General features: G+C 37.0%; 1 long non-coding RNA gene across 1 annotated transcript; it reads left to right on the forward strand.

Annotated features, from left to right (window-relative positions):
- Positions 1–1724: 1724 nt before the first annotated feature.
- Positions 1725–6021, forward strand: LOC120104988 (uncharacterized). Its single transcript, XR_005507387.3, has 2 exons — positions 1725–4964; positions 5769–6021. It is a non-coding gene; the product is annotated as an uncharacterized LOC120104988 (long non-coding RNA).
- Positions 6022–6932: the final 911 nt, after the last annotated feature.

The following is a 6932-nucleotide window of genomic DNA, read 5'->3' on the forward strand; positions in this document are numbered from 1 at the left end:
CTCTACCTGATCTGAAGCCGTGGGACGAATGAAAGACTTGTTCTTGCGCCCCGCCCTTTCTGAAAAGCCGATAAAAAATGACGTTCCAGAGGCATCTTCCATTCATTTCGATTTTGGTCTTTCTGCACCATATTTAGATCTGCCCCTTCTGCGATCCCCCCAAAAATGAAAACAGTTCCTGATGAATTTGGCAGTAGACGACAGGACTCCTGCTGGGCCACGAAAGTCCTTCTTCTCGTCCCCACTGAAGGAAAGGCTTCTTTCGCTTCTTCCTATCCAGGGTCAGTTGAGGACCCTGCCAATGGGGGCTAATACATTGGTACCGCAAGAAGAATAGTCGGTGATATGACCCTACCACAGGGAACATGTGGTCATAGTTCCTGGCTGTTGAGTTGAATCTGATAAATTGAAAGAAATTAAGATATTAACGACATTTGGTTCTGACATTGTATGTTTTTTTTATATATAACTGAAATATGAAATAGAGAACAAACTGAACTATCGACCTGGCTATGTTGAGGACCCCGCCAATGGGGGCAGATACGTTGGCAATTGACTGTCCTGAAGGACTCACCGCAAGAAGATTAGTCGGTGTTGATGACCCTGCCAAAGGGAACATGTGGTCATAGTCCAGGATCGACATGATAAATTGAATATGTGAAAGAATCTTGAAACCGTGAAAAGAATCTTTTGAATTTAAGAAATATTTGACTTATACTTTGGAACTGCATATTTATTTATTTTTCACATATTATTGCTTGATTTATCTAGCTAGAGTGTTCATTACTTACTGGGCTGTATAGCTCATTATACCATCTCTTGTTGTTTTACAGATTTTGAGAACTAGTCTATTGGGAATTCAAATTGGAAGAGCAACTAGAAGGATTGTGGCACAAGTTATCTTAGATTAGGGTTATTTAAGTTGATTTGTTATTATGGACATTTATTATGATTGGTGGACTTTTATTATTTTAAGAACTAGGTTTCTGCATGTTGGTAAATGATTATTCCGCTGCATATTTAGACTTGTGAGACATTATGGCTTGAGTTAGTCAATGGAATAAGATTTCAATTTATTCTGTTAAATTATTTTGGAATTTCATAATTGAGGTGTTTGGTTTAGATGCCTTGCATGCTCGTGGGGAGAGTTTCCTACGGGTGTGCAGCGGTTGGTGCGACCCCCGGCTCGCGATCTCGGGATGGGGGCGTGACAACTTAAGTGGTATCAGAGCCGAGGACGGCTCTTGTCCGATGGTGGGAAGGGTGTGAGGTCCAATAGTCCCACATCGGAAAGACTCGTTCTAGAGCTTGGGCATATGAGGCGGGTGTCTCCTAATCCTGCAGACGCGTTTTGGGAGGAAAACAAAATCGGAGAGGGGTGAAGGACGCTTGCGTGAAGCCCCAAAACCGGACAATATCTGGCAGGAGAGCCCCGTGTTCCCCCTTCATGTGGCCCCCACGTGGGCACTAGGTGCCTTACGTGCCTCGCAGAGGCGGGGGCGTGACAGGTGTGAGGCCCAATAGTCCCACATCGGAAAGACTCATTCTAGAGCCTGGGCATATGAGGCGGGTGTCTCCTAATCCTGCAGACGCGTTTTGGGAGAAAAACAAAATCGGAGAGGGGTGAAGGACGCTTGCGTGAAGCCCCAGAACCGAACAATATCTGACAGGGGAGCCCCGTGTTCCCCCCTCATGTGGCCCCCACGTGGGCACTAGGTGCCTCACGTGCCTCGTAGAGGCGGGGGCGTGACATTTGGTATCAGAGCTTAGGTTTAAGATTACTTGGGAATCATGATTAGTCATATCAGAGCTTAGCTTTTAGAATTCTAAGAATTTGTCGGAAAGTTTGAGAGATGGGGCAAGAAGACCAATATCTTTGTTTACTTTTGTTAGTGGTAAATTTGTGCTATCTTATCTGAATTTTGTGATACTGAAATCAAAATGCTAGCTAACTGTGTTTATAGCCAAATTATGAATAGACTATTTTGAGAGTTTTCTTGATGGAGTAATTTGTATTCCAAGATATTATTAATTGGATTTTGACTAAGTTAAGTGAAAGAGTATTAGTCATGGAATATTATCATGCATTGTGATTATTTATTATTTAAGTGAACTTGTAAACTCAAAAATTGATATGGAGGTATACTATGATTTTGTTTAATTTTGAAGATAATTTTTTTAGAGGCAAATTAAGATCCATTTATATAAAGTTGTTTAAGATTTGGGCTATGAAACCTTTTTACAGTGCTTGATTAAATAATTCTTCGAGGATTGAAAACTGTATGTGGATCATGTATGAAACTCCTGTATAGATGGAGAATATATTTGGGATAAAATTCTAGAATTATTCTTTGGCTTTACCGAGAATTTGAAATTTTAGATCTTTTCAAATTACAATATAGATTGGGATTTTGATTGGAAGTAATTTAGTAAATTATGAGAATACTGGTTGTTTAAATTATTTTAAGATGATCAACGATATTAACTCCATGATTGGAAAATATTTTCTGATGGGTTTCCTTGTTAAGGAGAATTTCGTTGTCAAAGAAAAGAGTAGTGTTTTTTATTTTGATTGGATATTATCATGTTATTAATAGGTTCTTCTATCTGTTGTGAGAGAGAGAGAGAGAGAGAGAGAGAAATCTGGCATCCCAAGTCTAGGATTAATGGTTCTTGCATTAGCTGATCTTGGATTTGGAATGTTTTAGCCTAGATCTCTTTTCTCTTAAATTTGTAGCTTATTCTTTTGACAGAATTAAGAAATAATTATCAATCTTGAAGAAATAATTTTATTGGAGATTGTAAAGTATTCATCTCGGTGGATTATTATTAATTTAAATTATCGTCTTTGGATCCAAATAATAGATCTTGTTCATGTCTATCGGAGACTATGTGATGTATATAAAAGTTCAATTCAAAGTTTGGATTTAAGCCGATCTAGGGTCTTTTGTCAATATTGTTGCGGTTGATGATAAAATCTAGATTTGCATAAAGAACTTGTATTTTAGAGGCTTACATGGTTATGATGGAGGATTTTTCATAAATGCTAAAGATCTCGATGAAGAAAACTTTAGGAGAGATGGTTGAGTTGGTTTTACTCATTTGTATTGATTTAACGCCTTCTAATTTGGACGAGCATTGAGAGAATTCTTCTGGTTGATTTTACGTGGAGTTTGACTTAGAATCCTCTAGTTGAACTGATAAGAGAATTAAGATTCAATCAATTTTGACCCGAGGGTGGATCTAGATGGATGGCTTGAGGTAAAGTAGGGGACAAGAATTAAAGATTTCTTTCTAGGCTTTACGTGAAAATTGAAATTTTGGATCTCCTTAGTTCAAAATACAAGGTAGTATTTTGATTAAAAAAAAAGTTATTAGTGAATTCAAAAAAAAAAAATGGTTGTTTAAATCAGAGTGCACAGCGAAAGCATAGTGGTCTAAACTATTTTTCTAAGTTGGTCAGAAGTATTATCCCTTTAATTTGGCAAGTTTTAATAACAAAAGACTTGATTTGATTTTGAATTTTTAGATGTCGCTGCACTATCTTAGGTTCTCTAATTTTATGTCATGCTAAGGAAATGCTTAACATCTTGAGACTAGAATTAATGGATCATCGATTTTGATTTTGGATCTGGAATATTTTGGTGTAGACCTATTTCCTCCTAAATCTGAAGCTTGTACTTCTTCAATTAATATCAACCCTCTATTTGAAAGAACTTGAGGTTGTCAAGTGACTTTGATGAATATTCCACTAGGGGTGGATTAGAGTTATTTATGATCTAATCTTGTGATAGATCGATTAATCAAGAGTAGTTGATATTTTGACAAAGAAACTTGATGTTCTTATTCAAAATTAAGACGTTGATTTTTATTTATGAGAGAGAGAAGTTTGATTTACATCATCTATAAAAAGAACCAAATCTGGAGGTATTGGACCTTATTCTTATGATAAGATGAAATTATATTGATAAGTAGAACTATTGGAAGACTGAGGTTAGTCTTCTAGTAGAGGAGAATGTTGTTGGTTCTATGAATAATCTGAAGGTAGCTATGTAATTTTCATCAGTGGGGTTTTCTATTATTGACAATTATTGGAAGAATCTTGGGCATCTTAAATTTAGTATTAACGGATTGATGGTTACTTGGTTGGACTTAGATCTGGAAAGTTTTAACATGGATCTCCTATTCCTAATTCTAACATTGTTAATATGGCTATTTGAAAGGGCTTGTGGTTTTATAAGACAAAGGTTGATCATTATATCATGGAAAAAAAAATGAGGAGCATTTGATACTAAAGCTTTCTCCTACTTACATTTAACCGATTAAATTTCTATGTAGAATTAATCAGGAGCAATTAATTTCTTGAAAAAAAAAGAATTATGACATTTTAATCCAAGGCTGGAAGGTTAGTCTTATTTTGAAAGAGATCAAAAGAACTTGCTATGAATCATAGATGGAAAGGATTAAGTTTTAAGATGCCATAATTTTGCCAAAATCTTGTGAGCCTGCATTTCGAGATGGGGATTGTTTAGGAGCTCGGGAATGATATGATGTTTTTTTACTTTCAAAATTTGAAGCCTTAAGTGAGTTAATTTCGAGGACGAAATTATTTTAAGGGGGGAAGAATGTGAGACCCAAGCCTTTTGGCCTCACGTGTGTCGCACGTGAGGGCACACGATGAAAGGGGATTCATCACGATCGCCCGAGGAAGATGGAAACCCCTATTTTTTTAGGGCTTCTTCTCCTCATTTGAAAGCCACCTGAGGTAGAGCCGGCACGCCGAGTCCCCTTCCGGTTGGGTGATCTTCTTCCTCGCTTGCAGCTGAAAAAAAAAAAAAAAAAACTCCACTGCCGCCGGAGAGGAAGAGAGCCGTCGAAGAGGGTCATCACAGTTCACCCCCGAAACCAGGTTCTGCGAGGGATTTGCGGAATTAATTGGATTTGTTGTGGATCGCGTTCGCAAGGTAAGTGGTGTAACCTCTTTTCTAGATTTATCGGCAAACTATATATATGTTTCACGAATCGAATTATTCGTGATTTCGAATTTGATGCATGGATTATATGTGTATTTTAGAATTATATGATTATGATTGAACTTATTTGCTTCTGATTTGAATTGTGTTTAATTGCTCTGACATTGTATCTTTTGGCTTGGAACACTAAACATAATGTAAGAAAAGATTATGACTTGAAATAGATTTAGACTTGCAGTCGGGCTATGTTGAGGGCCCTGCCAATGGGGGCTAATACATTGGTACCGCAAGAAGAATAGTCGGTGATATGACCCTACCACAGGGAACATGTGGTCATAGTTCCTGGCTGTTGAGTTGAATCTGATAAATTGAAAGAAATTAAGATATTAACGACATTTGGTTTTGACATTGTATGTTTTTTTTATATATAACTAAAATATGAAATAGAGAACAAACTGAACTATCGACCTGGCTATGTTGAGGACCCCGCCAATGGGGGCAGATACGTTGGCAATTGACTGTCCTGAAGGACTCACTGCAAGAAGATTAGTCGGTGTTGATGACCCTGCCACAGGAAACATGTGGTCATAGTCCAGGATCGACATGATAAATTGAATATGTGAAAGAATCTTGAAACCGTGAAAAAAATCTTTTGAATTTAAGAAATATTTGACTTATACTTTGGAACTGCATATTTATTTATTTTCCACATATTATTGCTTGATTTATCTAGCTAGAGTGTTCATTACTTACTGGGCTGTCTAGCTCATTATACCATCTCTTGTTGTTTTACAGATTTCGAGAACTAGTCTATTGGGAATTCAAATTGGGAGAGCGACTAGAAGGATTGTGGCACAAGTTATCTTAGATTAGGGTTATTTAAGTTGATTTGTTATTATGGACATTTATTATGATTGGTGGACTTTTATTATTTTACGAACTAGGTTTCTGCATGTTGGTAAATGATTATTCCGCTGCATATTTAGACTTGTGAGACATTATGACTTGAGTTAGTCAATGGAATAAGATTTCAATTTATTCTGTTAAATTATTTTGGAATTTCATAATTGAGGTGTTTGGTTTAGATTCCTTGCATGCTCGTGGGGAGAGTTTCCTACGGGTGTGCGGCGGTTGGCGCGACCCCTGGCTCGCGATCTCGGGACGGGGGCGTGACACCTTCTGAAAGTGTGTCTGTCTTTTTGTTCTTCAGGCTCTCAAGATATGAAGGACAGTTCCTCTTCCAGTGGCCGTCAACATTGCAGTGGAAACATTTTCCTTTGTCATTAGCCTTTTTCTTTTGAACTTCCTTCTTTGGCTTTTTATTTTTCTTCTGCTTCTTCGTAGGCTTCTTCTTCTTCCATATAGACTTTCTCTTGAAAGTAGAAGCAAACTCAGTAGCAAGAACAGTGCCCCTTGAACCTTTCAAGGCCCCCTCAACAGTTACTGCTACGATTTTAATCTTGCTCTTTTTAAAAGGAAAATTAAATGTAGAATACCCCAAGTATAGGATGTAGCAAAGTAATATTCTCGGTGAGTCCGAGATCGTATCCACACGGATTTGACAGTGAACAAAAACTAAAGGCTAAATAATATTCGGATTGATAAAAATATAACTAAGGTATTAGGATTCAGCCTAGCACTTCATCATGCTTTTCTTTTAATCACCTATTATCTCAGTTAGATCTGAGTGAAGACCTCACCGAAAAGTGAAGCAGTGAAAATACCAATTAATCATTAATAAAATAGATCTAGTTTTATGGGCAGCATTGCAGTAATTCTATATTAAACTATAGGGATTTCTAAGCATTTGTTATACCCGGGGGAAATAACAAATCAAAAAAATATATAAGTTTGAAATAATTTTTATAAATCTACTGCACCATAAATCAAGTCACTAACATTGAAATCCCATTGGTGATTAAAGCAAATACATAAAGAAGATACTAGGCTTTTTCCTAA

Source organism: Phoenix dactylifera, chromosome 10, assembly GCF_051530095.1.
Source record: "Phoenix dactylifera cultivar Ajwa chromosome 10, Ajwa_hap1_PhDact_Kaust_v1.1, whole genome shotgun sequence".
In the NCBI taxonomy this organism is placed as follows: Eukaryota; Viridiplantae; Streptophyta; class Magnoliopsida; order Arecales; family Arecaceae; genus Phoenix; species Phoenix dactylifera.